Genomic DNA, 15,853 nt, shown 5'->3' with positions numbered 1-15,853 from the left:
CTGTCCTCAAAAGTTGGCACTGGTGATGTTCAAATATGTTGGACTTTCAATACAGTACAATACTCAAAGACAATTCTAAAGAACTTGTGATGGACAATACAATCCACATCGAAAGAATTATGAAGTCTGAATGCAGACCAAGGCATACTATTTTCCATTTTAAAATATTTGTTTTATGCTTTATGTGTGTCTTTTAACCCTCTCATGGTATTTTTCTCCTTTTAGTTGTGATTTATCTTTCACAATATGACTAATATAGAAATATGTTTAACATAGTTATGCATGTATAACCTATATTAGATTAATTGCTTGCTGACAAGGTGGGGGGGGAGAAAAAGGAGGGAGGGACAAAAATGTGAAACTTAAAATCTTACAAAAAGGTGAATGTTGGAAACTCTTTGCATGTAGGTAGAATAATAAATGAATAAATTTAAATTTAAAAAACAGAAATTAGCACTGTATGGGATGTAGCAGGAATGAATACACATAGCTTTATATCTTCTGGTCCATTCTCTCCCTATGCAACTGTCTGCCCAGAGGTGGTGACCAAAGGATTTCATTGTCTTCTTATTCATATATTTCCTGTTATGCATGTTGCATTTATAAATGAATGCTGAACACAAAATATTTTGAGTATTTCAGCTGCTTGCCTATAATTTGACTCACATTTCTTTACTTCTGCCTGTTTTTTCTCTTCTCATTCACTATAGGCATTTAAGAATAGTATTCTAGCTCTTCTGGGATTGTGAGTAAGAATTATAATATTTCCAGGTTTCTAATAACCTTCTGCATACCTCAAGCATTCATTAACACTAAGGGGAACTAGTTTCAGGATTAGATCTGCCTCTGCCAAATTGTTCAAATGTATAATCTAAACCTTAGCTCCTTAAAATGGTTTAATTGGATTTTTCTTTACCAATGTTTAATTTTGTCTTTTTTTTTTTGTAGATTTTACATTAATTACTATCACTGCTAAGATCTGAGAAAAGGCAGTGTTGATGCTAACTGAAGAAAATTTCTACAGACCACACATAGCTTGAACAGTAAGATTTTTTTGCCTTTTTTTCTTCAACCATTTCAATCCTGTTGACCTTATAATTCTGTAGTTTAATTTCTGACACCTCAGCAAGGCCCATACTGTTAGAAATGTTGATATCTTAGAGCATAAATCTTAATCTCAAAATTAAGAATTTAAATGATAGGCATTTATTTTAATATTCATTTTATCCAAATCCCTTTTTAAAGAACTAAATGTTATTTACTCTTCATATTCAGGAGATAACTATCTAGTTCTTAAGTCCTAAGCTTTCTCTTCTTTCTTTTTTCCTTTCCTATCTGGGAATGTTTGCTGCCCCCCTCTCCCATCCCCATCTTTTAATTTTCATTACTCTAGATTTTTATTTTTCATCCACATCTTTACTTTGTGTATGAGTAGAAGAAAAAAACAACAACCCAGCAACCGCTTATGATATGCTAACTGGTAAATTCTACTATTGTTATTTTGAAAATTTGGAGTTGATCACTTGAACTGAAGATGAATAAATGAAATGATGATTTGATTACTTTAGGATTTAAATTATCCACATTAACCCTAAGATCTATAGATATATCTTGAAATAGAGATGCAGAATGTTTTAATACATGTAGCATTGAATTTGGAGGCAGAAGAGCTGAATTTTAGTCATGTGACCTTAGACAAATCACTTTTACCTCTCTGACTCATGTTTTTTCATATATAAAATGGTACTACATCTTTCTTGTCTACTTTGTGATTGTTGCAAAAGTCAAAAGTTAAAATTTACACTTGAGTCCTGGACAAATATAAGGTGGTGGTATACAGCAATAATAAATTAATCATCTTTTATGCATCAACTGAAATGTCATCCTTGATTTCATGGTTTCCTTCATCCCTCAAATCAGGTCAATTGCCAGTCTTGTAATTTTTTTCCTCTATAAAAGCTTTAAACTCCTGGTATGTAGAACCAGATTAAAATATTATTGATCTTTTGCCAGATTATTCACGGTCATGGGGAAAAGGGAGGGGAAGGAAGGTAGCAGGAAAATGTGGAACTCATAAACTTACAATGGATGAATGTTGAAAATTATCTTTGTATGTAATTGGAAAAATTCAATAAAAATTTTCAGCAAAATGAAAAAAGATATTATTGATAAATGTTTAACAAAACAAAGAAAATTGCCATACAACATAGTGTTTATTTGTGGTTTTCTAAGTCAGTAAGTGATCCCATAGAGATACATTTCTATTTGGGATTGACATCACTGCTCTATAATTCATATCCATGATTATCTTATCCACTCATATAAACACCACCTCAATGCAGGCCCTCATCATTTCTTACCTTGAATATTTTAATCTCCTATTTGGCTTTTCTGTCTCAAACCTTCCCCTTCCAATCTATCCTTCACGTAGCTACCAAACTGATTTTCCTATAGTACAAATTTCATTTTTGTATTTTTTATACTTAATAAATCCAGTGGCTTCCTGCCACCTTCAAAATCCTAAGCAAACTTTTCTATTTGATATTTAAAACTCCTCACAATCTGTTCTCATCCTGTTTTACTACTTAGTATATGTGATTTACAAATTGCCCTCCACAAAATAGTGCCTTAAAAATGCATGTTGATTGAGTCTTGGAAAATTATTTAAGTGGAAATTTTAAAAATTAAATACTTTTTTCTCATTGGCTTCATTAATGAGAACTTATATTCAGTAGTGTCATAGAAGAATGTATTTATACATGCTAATGATCATGATCATTATGGGAGAAATGAGAGCATTTATAACTGGATATCTCAAACTGACCTTTTTATTCCCATCCCCTTTCATTCCTTCTTTCTTCTTTACTGTTCCTATATAGGTACTTATTAATACTTCAACTGAAATCAGGACAGCTGCGTATAATAGGTTTCTTTTTTTGACTAAGAAAAATGCCTGGAATGTGGTAATGGTGGATGACTCTTCTTTTTATGAGAGTTAAAGTAATAAGATTTTTATTGGAATGTCTTTTATTGCAGTGAATTGCTTTAGAGTTTTTCAAGGACTACCTACAGTTATTGGGGGGAAAGTAGTTATATGAACTAGGGAATGACTGTTTGTTTTTACATATATTAATATAGATTGTGCCATCTGTTTTCTGATGACTTTAATGCCAAAGTTTTATTACTGGTATTCTGAAAGCTACTATTTCTGGATTTCTTTCTCTCTTCTTTTCTACCAAATCAGTCTCATTAGGCCTAATCTCCTGTACTAAACATATATAAGAGCTCTAAAAATCATGATTCAGAATTGTAAGGAGGTGGATTTCAGATAAATGTGAGGAATAACTTTTCTGATAATTAGGATTACATTAAGTGCAGTTGATGAAAATTTTCCAATTTTTTTTTATTGCAGTAGAAGGTCTCTAGCCCATACTTTTATAAAAAACTCATCATTAGGATGGAATAATTTCCTCATTAATTCACTATGTGCCAAAGAGCTTGAATACTAAGGGCAGTACTTTGAGAGTTGTAGCTGTAGCAATTATTCAGGGTGTAGGGAAAAAGTACAAGAAGCTGGCTTCTGTCTACCATTTAATAAACAAGAATTTATTTAGCACTTACTAGATGCTAGGCACTGTTAAGTGCCTAAGTACTGTCAATTTGTGAATTTTTTAAAGAAAAAAAAGCAAAACAAAACCAAGATGAATGTTTGGGAAGATAGGGTCATATCTATTTAATCCATAAATATCTGTCATTATTAAGGAAAATACATGTTTTATGACTTTCTTTTTCCCCCATTTTCTTTTCTTTTTTGCTGTTGCTATGGGTAGGAAAGAAATAGAAGACAAAAACAAGATGAACAAGAGAAACAGATTCAGGACAATATTTCTACTTTTGAAACCTTTACAGCCAAATTCCTTAATAATGTCTTCACATTTTTAAATATTCTCTACCTCTCTCTCCATAATGGGTATTCTAGTCTTTTTTTCTTCTCTTTTTCATGCCTCCAACTATCCTATCTCCTGACTGTCCTCTTCTAAGCCGTCACCTCATACTTTGGTGGAAAAATTGACACTGTCAACATAAAGTTATCTCTTTTCTCCTCCTCTTTCCACAACTCCTTGACAGCATTGTCTAATAATGCTTTACTTTTTTCTCTGATAAAAGGCCCTTTCCCAAGGACAGTTCTTCTATGTACTCCTTTAATCCTATTCCCCTTCCATAGTCACAAGAGATTGTCCTGACTACCATTTCCTGGTATCTCTGATCTTTGATCCCGCCCTATTCTTCCCTGTTGTCTTTGAACTTTATCCAAGTCTAAACCATCTTCTTTCTAGATCATTAACCCTAACTATTGTTCTCTATCTCTCCTCCCCTTCTTGTCCAAACTTCTTTTAAAAAGTCATTTGAATTTGAGCCCTCCACATGTACTCCACTTTTATTTCTTGCAATCTGATTTCTGACTTCATCATTCAAATAAAACCTCTCATTGTAAAGTTTTCCAAAGATTTCCTGACCACCAAATAAAATGACTTTTTCTCACTCTATTCCTCTTGACTTCTCTGTTGCCCTTGATACCACTGACCAACCTTACTCTCTTGGATACTATCTCCCAGTGCTATTCTTATCTATGGAACTGGTGCTACCCACAAGCGTATTCAAATTTCCCACTCTCCACTCTTAAAAGCCATCATTAGACCCAAACAAATTGGTAAAAAGTCATCCTATTTTTTTCTTCCTTTGGCTTTTGAAATTGCCAAAATAAAATGCTGCATATCTATTTTCCTCTCCATTTACTCACATCTTCATCCTTTGAAATCTGACTTCTGATCTCATCACTGGATTGCAACTGATCTCCCAAAATTATTGGTGATGGAGCATTGGGACTTTGGACTCAGAAAGACCTGAGTTCACATCTAATTTCAGATTACTAAATAGTTTTGTAACTCCGGTTTGCCCAAGTTTCCTTGTCATAAAATGAGGATAATAACAGCACCTATCTTCCAGGGTTATGGTGAGCATCCAATGAGATGATATTTGTGGCACATAATAAGTAGTATTATTAATGATTATTATGTATATTATATATATATATATATTATTATTATTGTTATTGCATCATATCTTAACTGCAAAATCTGGTGATCTTCTTCATTGACCACTACCATATTTGGCACTGTTGATCCCTTTTTCCTGAATACTCTTTCCTCTTGGGTCACTATTTTCCTGCTTTCCTTACCTGTCTTACTGATCTTTAAGTCTCCTTTGTTGATTCATCACCAATGACAACTATATTAAGTGGGTCCATTCAGGCTTTTTCTAGATTCTCTTTTCTTTATTCTGTCTGTCATGACCTTTTTTAGCTCCCATGGATTTAATTGTCTTTATGTAAATGATTCACTTATCTGTCTATGCAGTCCTAGTTTCCTCTCTAGCCCCACAGTACCAGTTAATTATTAGATATTTCAAATTGGATGTCCAATAGCAATCTCAAACTCAGCATTTCCAAACCGGGATTAATTATCTTCTATTCCTGCTCCCCTCCCCCCCTTTCTAAATTTCTTTCTTATTATGGAGGGCACTGCTGATATCTCAAGTTTCAACCTTGGTGTCATTCTCTTCTCCTCCCTCCCCCAGTCCAGATATCTATTCAGGTGCTAAATCTTGTCATTTCTGTCTCCACAAAATCTGTGTCCCATGTCCTCTCCTCTTCACTCACTCAGCCACTATCCCAGTTTACGCCTTCATCATCTTTCTTCTGTGATAGCCTCCTCTGTAGAAATTTGACCTTCATAACCCTGATAAATCAGTTCTATTGTTATCTCCATTCACAAATAAGAAAACTGAGGCTGAATGAATTTAAGATTTGGCCAAGATCACATAGCTAGTATGTATTAGAAAGAATTTGAACTCGGGTCTTCTTGTCCCCAAGTATCTTGTTCTCTTCATTGTGCTACATAGCTGCCTATATATCCTCAAAAAAAAAATTGGCAGGAGTTGAGAGTTTCTCACACAGCCTTTTTCCTGTTCTTTGTGACTTGTAATATTTGTGATTTTTATTGATTGTTAAATTCATATTAAAAAAAAAGAAATAAAGAAAAGGGAATTCAAGAATACTCTCTAACAGGTGTTTCTAAGAATCAAAAGTGAGTAGGGAGTGTATTCCACCAGCTAGTGTCTCCCCTCCCCAAACTACCCTGTATACTTTTATTTGAATGTGAGCTCCTTAAGTTTCTTTCTCTCATTTTTTCATTCCGATCTTTAGTGCATGGTTAACATAGTACCTGATACAATTTTTGCAGATTTGAATGGCGTTTTTTTTTAAAATAGATTGCAGAATGATTTTTAATGCCTTTGTTTGCTTTGGGGAAATTTATATAAAGAGGAAAAGGTTTAATTTCAAACATCTTTAGAAAGTTTTAAAAAGGAATCTGAATGTTCTCAATCCCCTTCCCCCAAAATTTGCTCTAAATTCTAATGTGCCAAACAAATTGTTAATTGAATATGCAATATTATTTAGTAATGATAGCAAGTAAAATAGTTGAAGATAGGTTAAGATTGCAGTTGTAGTATGTTGGAGTTACATTTTTTATATACTATACACATTTTATGAAAAACATTGTGGCATAGTGATTAAAGTTGCCTCTGGAATCAGGAAGACACAGGAGGTCCAATATTTGACTTTGCGCAAGTCATTAATGTTTCAGTGCCAAAGAAAGCTTTCTCCAACCATAAATCTCAGGGTATATAAAGAATTAAATTGGTAGTGTACATTTCTTCATTGGGGAGTTCCTTATAAAATCCCAGCTCTAGTTTAAAATGTTCAAAAATACAGTCATTTCTTAGGGTTCTTTAAATAATGCATAAATCAGTGTATTTATATAGTATAGCCTGAGAGCTCCAGCTTGGCCTTTTACTGGGTATGTCACTGGGCAAATTACCATTCTGGGCTTCTCTTACCTCATCTGTAAAACTAAGATGCTAGCAGAGATAATCTTTTAAGTCCCTTCAAGCTGTAAAATTCTTAGACTGATTTTGGAGCTTAATTTGCCAATTTAAAGTTATTATCTAGATTATATTTTTTCTTGCCTTCTCAGGGGATGGGAAGAGAGAAGATTCAGAACTAAAAACAAAATAAAATTCAATGAAAGGGAAAATATAAAATTATTATGTATGTCAAATATTTGTTTTTCTTCAGACTTTTAAGCATATTTTAATTGTTGTTGATAAATATAAATCTTATAGCCCGATGATTAGATTAAAAACATCTGAGAATTTAAATAGCATATTTTTACAAGGCAGAACATGGGAGCTTTACCATTCTGTATGACCTAGATAGATACTCTGAGCCTCTTAAAATCCAATAAACACTTGTTAAGTGGGATCAATATTAGTCAGCAAGGCGTATCTCTGTAGAATTCATCTATTAAAGCAGACTGACAGGTTTAGATTCTGAAGTGTTTATTGCTGATTTTTATGTTGAAAAGTATTCAGCTTTAGAGGAATTTAAAGATGTGCTTAAAAATTGTATGTCGTGTTCTTTATTGCATTATAAATAAGAAGTTTTTAAAGAAAATTTGTGATTTACAAGGACATCAATTTAACAAATGTGTAGTATAGATTATAAACAGTAATAAACTTGTAGTAAACAGCTTAAGGAATTTATATGTTTGTCACATAAAATGATTTCAACATTGTTATAACTCAGACTTTTTCCCTCCATCTCCAGTCCAATTAAAGTTAAAAAGGAGAGTAATCAATATTCTAACAGTTTGTCAGGTAAGCAATTTCTGATTTAATCATGTATTGCTAAATTACCAGGGAATATAAAAGAAGCATCTAGCTGTTAGGATAAGTTAAGTCACCTTCTCCTTTTACCTTTCAAAGCCATCCATTCTTGAGCTACTGTCCTTCATACATTTGGAGAATGAAACTTTAAATTAGGTTGATATTAACTTGGACTTTGTCTCTTAGGTCTGCCCCAGTAGATTCTGGATTTCTGCTACCTGCCCTATTTTCTTTTTTGGTGTCATTTCCCCTCCTTTTCTACATGGATTTATTTTCAGCTAGATATGTGCTAATCTTTGGTTACATATTAGCAGGAATCATAGAATTTGAAAAAATTTAGAATACATCTAATCCAACTTTAACCTAAAGCATGAATCCTATATCCTAGACAAGTGTTTCAGCTCTACTTGAACAATTTCTTTGACAAGGAACTTTAATGAGTTCCTTCTGTAGCAAGAGAATGCCATTTTTAGATAGTGCTAATTATTAGGAAGTTTTTTCCTTTTGTTGAACTGAAATCAGCTATATTACAACTAAGATTCATAGACTTAGAATAAAAAACTACCTGAGAAATAATTTAATCAGAACCAATTAGTTTTTTAAATTATTTTTACAAAATATCTACATATTGTTTTGCCTCATTATTCATTCCTCATTTACTCTTGTCCTTCTTCACCTCACTACAAAGGAGATTTCCATAAAAAGTCCAATACCTTAGTAGTAAGTAAGATTAACTATATGCAGTTTCTGGGTTGGTAGTAGACAAATATACATCAACTTTACTACTATGGAAAATACTGACTATTGTATTTGACTTGAACTTTTTTAGCTTTTGGTATTGTCTTCATTTATATTTTATAGTCATTGTGTATATTTTTTGGTTCTATGTTCTGTACTATGTAACATTTTTTGCAAGTTTTCCATATTTTTTTAGTATCTTGGTTTATTATTCAGTATGGCATAATGATATTCCATTACATTCTTATACCACAATTTTGTAGTCCTTCCCCAGAGTTTGAGCACATACTTTCTTCTGGCTTTTTACTAGAGTGTATTATATGTTGCTCATATTGACCTTTTTTATTTCTGACATTGACATCACTGGATTAAGAAGAATGGACAGCAGTAATTTTTCTTGCAAGATTCAAAATTAGTTCCTGCTGTGGTTGGACCAATTCATCCTATTAGCTTGTTCTCTCACAGTCTTTCCAATATTGAATTTTTTTTTTGTCTTTTATCACCTTAGTCAATTTGATAGATGCAAGATGATACTTCAGCATCATTTTAATTGTCTCTCTGATTACTAGTAATTTTGAACAGTCTTTCAGGAAATTGTTGATATCTTATTTTTTCCCTGAAAACTAATTCTTCATATCTTTACATTGCTTGAATCCTCGATGAAATCACTTAAAATTCACAACTCACTGTAGATTTTTGTGTCAGATTTTTATCAGAGATATTTTATGAAATGACTTTTCCTCAGTGCACTTATTTTCTTTTAACCTTCTACATTAATTTTATTTAATGCAAGATCTTCTAAATTTTTATTTGATAATTTGATTGAAATAGTCTATTTTGACTTTTTCTAATCTCCTCTATCTTATATCTGGTTATAGATTCTTTTCTTATTTCTGAATGAAATATATGACCTTTCATTCTCATTTTTTTTGTATTATATAATTTGACCTTGTGGAATCTAACATGGTATATTTTATAAGAAGCTAAATTAATTACATTTTCTGTCTAATTGTCTTCTGTTTTGCAGCTTTATCTTCTTGTAGAATTGCTATTTTATAATGTAGAATCTGAGGCTCAGGAAGGGTAAATGAAGTCACCCAGTAAGTGGGATTTGAACTTGACTTCTTAAATATATTACCATGATGGTACCTTGATCATTCAAAGCTCCTACCCATTGCTTCAAAGCTCCACTATACATATAGAATTATTACTATACTTCTTCCACACAATAATTTATCTTGTTTCAATAATTTATCTTGTTTTTCATAAAGACCTAACTTTGTCCCCAAGACTTCCCTTTACCTGGCTAGAATACATATTTCCTTAAAACAACCCTTATCTGAAATAGTTTCCTAACTTCTCACATTCCTCATTTGTCTTTCTGTGTGGTCTAGAATGATAATATCAGGTGGAATAATTGTAGGGTTATTTTCATTTATTAGGAGATTTTTAAAGGGTTCAAAAATCTTCAGTATGAGAGGGAATGAATCCCTAATGGAAGGATTTCAGATTTTGTAATAGACAGTGGTGAAGATAATTTTAAATAGGAGGCACTATTCTGTGATCTTCTGCTCTGCTATATCCTGCTGTTGCTGAGAGATTTAAATCAGAAATGGAATCAAATTGTAGGTGTAGGATCCTATGCTGTGAAGGCTTTCATGATTCTCTGTGTCCAAAAAGTGGGGTTGGGGGACGTGAAATGAGAGTAGGACAAGATTTACATACTATGGTTTCTGAGTCCTTATCCAGTGATCTATACACACATAATTTGAGAAATGTTGCATAAAAGCAATTAATTAATCAGGATATACCTAATGCTGACCATATGCTAGGCATTATAGAAGACACTGAGAATTCAAAGAAACAAATCATAGTCCTTTTCTTTAAGGAATTTCCAATCTTGTTCTGGGAGATGTAACTACACACACACACACATATATATATATATATATATATATATATATATATGTACATACATACATATATACATACAGAATATATGCAAAATAAATATAAGGTAATTTTGTTGAAGTAGGCACTAAAAGTTGCTTGTTAGCCTAAAGCATTATAATCCCATTGTCATCTTTCTCCTTTCCTTGGGTCTTTCCCAGTTAGACACAGTTTGGTATTGAAGGTGATGCTCAGGTTGTTTGATTGCTGAAGAAAGCAGGATTCTAAAAGGTAGGGGTAAAGAGGAGGCATAGTCAATGATATCTATAGACATGGAAAGTTAAGATGAAGTGTGCTGGCTGGGGAAACAGCAAGAATACCAATTGGACTGGTCTGAAGAGTGGTAGTGATGGTGGTGAAGTATAACAATCACTGAAATCAAGTTATAATGGGCTTTCTATGTCAAAGAGAAGAGTTTAAGCTTGTGCAACACAGTAACTTGTTAAGTAGGGGAATGACATGGTTAGGTCAGTGTGCTGTCTTCCTGCCATGCCTTTCGTGCATTTTTTTCTCCCCTCTCCATGCTGACTTTCCTGATTTCCTTTAAATTCTAATTAAAATCTCTTCTTCTATAAGAAACCTTTCTCAGTCCTTAATTCTAGTGCCTTATCTCTTTTAATTATTCCCTATCTTTCCTATAGAGAGCTCATTGCACATATTTGTTTGCTTGTTGTCTCCCCCATTAGATTGTTAACTTCTTGAGGACAGGACTCTTGCCTCTTATCACTCATTGCATTTCCTGGTTTTTAATAAAAATGACAGATTATTGCCTTCAGAAAAACCTCTTGAACAACTGATTGGAATGAGAGACTTGAGGAAGGGAGGAAGATGTCTTTGGGATTATAATGTTTTGGGTGGAGTGAATGAATGTTCAGGTAGGAATAGCCCCTCTAGTTCGAGGGCTTGTGGAGCTCTTATTTACCTTTGGTATCTGCCTGTCACTCAATTCTCACCTTTGACTCCAAGAATCAGTAGCCCAAGAGGCAAGCTACACCTGGACAAAGCCTTCTCAGTGGATTGATAATTCAGATTGAGGGGAATCTACAGATAAGGGATTGCCTATTCCAAGTATGTGAACCCAGGTGAAATAAATGACCATGAAAGTAGCAGAAAGCAGGTGCTGTGGAGTGTTTATAGCTTGGTGAAACACTGAAGAATACAAGATCATCCACTTCATGCCAGTCTTCTTAACTTTTGTCTTGCTTCTGGACTCTAGTGATTCTAGAAGAGAAAGCTAGGGATTTTGTGTAGCTCTGACTCACTTCAATCCAAACCACTTGCAAGTCATCACTCTGTGATATCTTTGGTCTTTTTTAAAACAAAGGGCAAACAAAAATGCTTTAGAGCAGACATGATGAGGGTCTGACCCAGAATGAATGGAGAGAAGGATAAAGATGCCAGAGGTACTTTGAAAGAAGAAAAAGGTTTTTTCAATTGAATAGATATGTGGGGCAAGGTAGTACTGAGGAATAATTGATATGGCTGAGATTATAAACCTAAATGGAAGGTAGGAAGAGGGGAAATTCAGAAGAGTGATGCATTTTTTTTGGAAAATCTAGAGATTTGTTTTGAACATGCTGAATTTAAGATGGCTAGGGGACATCTGGTTTGAATTGTTCAATATGTACTTGGAGTAGTGCTGAAGCACAGGGATGAGACTATGACCAGCTATATAAATCTGTGAGTCATCTACAAAATGATGCTAATTGAACCTCTCCAAGTTGTTGAGATCACCAATTGAGAGTAGAGAATAGGGGCCAGGAGAGATCCTTGGAGAATGCCCATAGGTATGGGTATTAGATGGATGATGAATCAGTAAAGGAGACAAAGAAAGGGCTGATAGTTATGGAAGATGAAAATCAAAAAATGGATTGTTATGGAAACCCAGAGGAGAGAGACTCTTTTTAGTGGAATTACCATTTATTTCCTTGGGGTTTTTTTGTAGTAAAAAAAAATTATTTATTTATTTGTTTTTGAATTTAACAATTTTCCCCCTAATCTCACTTCCCTTCCTCAACCCCCAAAGAAGGTAGTCTGGTAGTCTTTACATTGTTTCCATGCTATACATTGATCAAAATTGAATGTATTGAGAGACAGATCATATCCTTAAGGGAAAAATATATGAGATAGCATAATTACATAAGATACCTTTTATTAAAATTTAAATAAAAAGTAATAGTCAGGAGGCTAGGTGGCACAGTAGATAGAGCACCAGCCCTGGAGTCAGGAGTACCTAAGTTCAAATCCAGCCTCAGACAATAATTACTTATCTGTGTGGCCTTGGACAAGTCACTTAACCCCATTGTCTTGCAAAAACCTAAAAAAAAAAACAAAATAAAAAAGTAATAGTCTTTGTTTTTTGTTTAAACTCCATAATTATTTCTTTGGATATAGATGGTATTCTCCATCACAGATACCCTAAAATTGTCCCTAATAGTTACACTGATGAAATGAGCAAGTCCATAAAGGTTGATCATCACCCCCATGTAGCTGTGGGGGGTACAATGTTCTGGTTCTACTCATCTCGCTCAGTATCAGTTCATGCAAATACTTCCAGGCTTCTCTGAATTCCCATCCATCCTGATTTCTAATAGAACAGTAGTTTTCCATAACATAAATATACCACAATTTGTTCAGCCATTCCCAAATTGATGGACATTCACTCAATTTTCAATATTTTTCCACCACAAACAGGACTGCTAGGAATATTTTTGTACAAGTGATGTTTTTACCCTTTTTATGATCTCTTCAGGGTAGACCCAGTAGTGGTATTGCTAGATCAAAGGGTATGCACATTTTTATTGCCTTTTGGGCTTAATTCCAAATTGCTCTACAGAAAGTCTGGATGAGTTCACAGCTCTGCCAACAATGCATTAGTGTCCCAGATTTCCCACATCCCTTCCAACATTGATCATTGTCCTTTCTCGTCATATTGGCCAGTCTGAGAAGTGTGAGGTGTGAGGTTGTTCCTCAGAGATGCCTTAATTTGCCTTTCTCTAAAAAGTAATGATTTAGACCAATTTTTCATATGACTATGGATTGCTTTGATTTCCTCATCTGCAAATTGTCTTGGCACATGCTTTGACTATTTGTCAATTGTGGAGTGGCTTTTTTTTAAAATAAATATAACTCAATTCTCTATATTTTAGAAATGAGTCCTTTGTTAGAAATATTAGTTGTAAAAATTGTTTCCCAATTTACTACATTTCTAATGTAATCAAAATTATCTAGTTTGTTTTTAATGTTGTTCTCCATCTCTTCCTTGGTCATAAACTGCTTCCCTTTCCATAGATCTGACAGGTATACTACACCTTGATCTCCTAGTTTGCTTATAATATGGTCTTTTGTGTCTAAATCCTGTACCCATTTTGATCTAATCTTGATATTGGGTGTGAGATGTTGGTCTAATCCAAGTTTCTGCCATACTAATTTCCAATTTTCCCAATAGTTTTTAATCAAAGAGAGAGTTTTTATCCCCAGAACTGGACTCTTCTGGGTTTATCAAATAGCAAATTACTATATTCATTTCCTGCTATCTCTTTTATATCTAGTCTGTTTCACTGATCCACCAGTCTATCTCTTAGCCAGCACCAGACAGTTTTGACGACCGATGGTTTATAATATAATTTTAGATCTGGTAGGGCCAAGCCACCTCCTTTTGCACTTTTTTTCATAAAATCTCTGGAAATTCTTGACCTTTTTATTTATCCACATGCTCTAACTCATTAAAGTAATTTTTTGGAATTTTGGTTGCTTAGGCACTAAATAAGTAGTTTAATTTAGATAGAATTGTCATTTTTATTATATTATCACAGCCTATCCATGAGCATTTGATATTTGCCCAGTTATTTAAATCTTATTTTATTTCTGTGAGAAGTGTTTTATAATTGTTTTCATAAACTTTTTCAGTCTGCCTTGGCAGGAAGACTCCCAAGTATTTTATATTGTCTTAAGTTACTTTGAGTGGGATTTCTCTTTCTAGCTCTTTCTGCCGTATCTTGCTAGTCATAAATAAAAATGCTGAGGATTTATGAGGTTTCATTTTATTTCCTGTGACTTTGCTAAGGTTGCTAATTCTTCATAGTGGGTTGTAGATGAATTTTTTTTGGATTTTTTTAAGTATATCATAATGTCATCTGCAAAGAGTGAGAGTTTTGTCTCTTCCTTCCCAATTCTAATTCCTTCAGTTTCTTTTTCTTCTCTTATTGCTGAAGCTAACATTTCCAACACAATGCTAAGTAGTAGTGGTGATAGTGGGCATCCTTGTTTCATCCCTGATCTTCTTGGGAATGCCTCTAGCTTATCACCATTGCATATAATGATTGTTGATGACTTTAGAAAGATACTGTTTATTATTTTAAGAAAAAAAATCCATATATTCCTTCACTCTCTAGTGTTTTTAGTAGGAATGGGTACTGTATTTTTTCAAAGGCTTTTTCAGCATCTATTTATTTAATCAGATGATAGGTTTGATATTGATATAAATAATTATACTAACTTTCCCCAATATTGAACCAACCCTACATTCCTGGGATAAATCCTACTTGGTCATGGTATATTACTCTAGTGATAACTCGCTGTGATCATTTTGCTAAGATTTTATTTAAGGTTTTTTGCCTCTATATTCATCATGGTCTATAATTTTCTTTCTCTGTTTTGACTCTTCCTGGTTTAGGTATCATTACCATATTGGTGTCTAAGAAAGAGTTAGGCAGGGTTCCATCTTCACCTATTTTCCCAAAGAGTTTATATAGAATTGGAGCCAACTGTTCCTTAAATGTTTGATAGAATTCATTTGTGAATTCATCTGGCCCTGGAGATTTTTTTCTTAGGGAGTCCAATAATGGCTTGTTGAATTTCTTTTTCTGAGATAGGGTTATCTTCATTTAACCTGGGAAACTTATATTTGTATAAATATTCATACATTTCACTTAGATTATCAAATTTATTGGCATAGAGTTGGGCAGAATAATTCTGAATTATTATTTTAATTTCCCCCTCATTTAGTGATGAGTTCATCTTTTTCAGTTACGACACTAGAAATTTGGTTTTTTCTTTTTTTAAAATCAAATTAATCAGAGGTTTATCAATTTTATTGGCTTTTTTTCATAAAACTAACACTTGATTTTATTTATTGATTCAATAGTTTTCTTTTGATTTTATTAATTTCTCCTTTAATTTTTAGAATTTCTAATTTGGTATTTAATTGGAGGGGTTTAATTTGTTATTTCACTAATTTTTAAGTTGCAGTTTTAGTTTGTTGATTTCCTCTTTATCTAATTTATTCATGTAAGCATTTAAAGATATAATATATCCCCTGACAACTACCTTGGCTGTATCCCTAAATTTTGGTATGTTGTTTTGTTATTGTCATTAT

The 15,853-nt window shown here is 33.2% G+C and overlaps 1 protein-coding gene across 2 annotated transcripts in view; it reads left to right on the top strand.

Moving 5' to 3' along the window:
* WASF3 (WASP family member 3) overlaps positions 1–15,853 on the top strand; it is a 194,511-nt gene that overhangs the window by 98,053 nt on the left and 80,605 nt on the right. For both annotated transcript variants that reach the window (XM_074216172.1, XM_074216171.1), the window contains exon 2: positions 949–1,043. The gene's annotated coding sequence lies outside the window, so the exon portion shown is untranslated. The remainder of the gene's footprint in view (positions 1–948; positions 1,044–15,853) is intronic.

This window comes from Macrotis lagotis, chromosome 1 (genome assembly GCF_037893015.1).
Source record: "Macrotis lagotis isolate mMagLag1 chromosome 1, bilby.v1.9.chrom.fasta, whole genome shotgun sequence".
Taxonomy (NCBI): domain Eukaryota; kingdom Metazoa; phylum Chordata; class Mammalia; order Peramelemorphia; family Peramelidae; genus Macrotis; species Macrotis lagotis.
This window is presented reverse-complemented; position numbering and strand designations above follow the sequence as displayed.